This window comes from Bidens hawaiensis, unplaced genomic scaffold (assembly GCF_021521415.1).
Source record: "Bidens hawaiensis isolate Kalapana, Puna unplaced genomic scaffold, B.hawaiensis_p1.1 tig00033168_1, whole genome shotgun sequence".
Lineage (NCBI taxonomy): Eukaryota > Viridiplantae > Streptophyta > Magnoliopsida > Asterales > Asteraceae > Bidens > Bidens hawaiensis.
In genome coordinates, this window is record NW_027505281.1 from 200,130 (window position 1) to 201,473 (window position 1,344).

The 1,344-nt window shown below is 33.6% G+C and overlaps 1 long non-coding RNA gene across 1 annotated transcript; it reads right to left on the reverse strand.

Moving 5' to 3' along the window:
• Nucleotides 1-353: 353 nt before the first annotated feature.
• On the reverse strand, nucleotides 354-771 carry LOC143612072 (uncharacterized). The gene is made up of 2 exons (XR_013149890.1): nucleotides 627-771; nucleotides 354-547 (listed from the first exon to the last, which is right to left on the reverse strand). It is a non-coding gene; the product is annotated as an uncharacterized LOC143612072 (long non-coding RNA).
• Between the last annotated feature and the right edge of the window lie 573 nt (nucleotides 772-1,344).

Here is a 1,344-nt window from a genome sequence, read left to right on the forward strand (position 1 = left end):
TGTTTTAACTAACAGGTAGGCCTCAAGACGTCAGTAGTTATTGCAGGGACATCACGACACGTTAGTAGTTAAAACATGGAGAACACAATGTGTTAGTAGTTAAAACAGATTGGCCACAACACGTTAGTAGTGAAACAAATTTGTCACAAAGCGTTACCAATGGATAACTAAAGAGTTGTCTCAAAAATCTAATAGGAGGAACATATTTTAAATATCCTTCAACACATGAACCATTTTAGGAATTTGCCCATTCAATTTCTACCACCAATCCAAAATTTGAATTCATAAATCTATAAATAAAAACCACAAAATAAACCACCAACAACCAAGCAAACAAATAAAAACTAAAACGATTAACCAAAACCATCAGATTCAAACTAAACTCTTAATCATAAAAGTCACAAACTCAATCCAACAACACGAAACAAAAACTGCTGATAATAAAACGAGTACCAAATTATTATTATTCCCGAGAAACAGATTACTTAGATCTCTGTCTCATCTTTCGGCGCTTCCTCTTCAATCTCCTCATTCTCTTCTTCTTCCACTGTAAGATATCACAAATCAACCGATTTCAGATGCATATACGTTAAGATCTATGCACAATTAATACCAATAACACTTACCTTGGCTCTCATGTTGATCGGGAAGCGTAAGCTGTGGTTTTTCTGGTTTAGGTTATGAAACCCTAGCCGACGTTGTGATTGCGAAGAGGGTTGTTTAGATGGGGTGAAGGCTATTTAGCGAACCCTAAAGCTTATCGTGTTACAACTTACAAGTGTGATACAAAAGCCCAAATTACACTGGGCCTATAAACCAAGAGGCAAAAGCTTCATGTGTGGGTTTAAGCTTCATGTTGTGCTATCTATATTCGTCGCTATAATTTTTCTCGTGATGATTTATTTTTTTTGATATATGTAGGTTTATCGGATGCTGAGCTACCACGGTGACAGTCTACGGTTTTTTTTTTACTTTTAAGATTATCTTTTCATGTATTTATCGGTTTACTTTTCATTAATATTATTATTATTATTATTATTATTATTATTATTATTATTATTATTGTGATGATAAATTGTTTGAATCTTGGATATTGTTTTTTAATTATTTTTGTGATGATATATTGTTTGAAATTTGGATATTGTTCGACCCGACTAGCACACAAACTCTTTTGTCACCGTTTGTATTACTTTGTAGCATGTTGCATGCCGAAAGTCTAAAGCTTAATGCAAATATCTTCATTTCTAGAGCGTGCCACCTAAAGTCGTATGCTTTAGGCAAATCAAGTATAAACCCAATACTATTAATCTTAAGGCCCATTACTAAACACATGTCATACAAAGC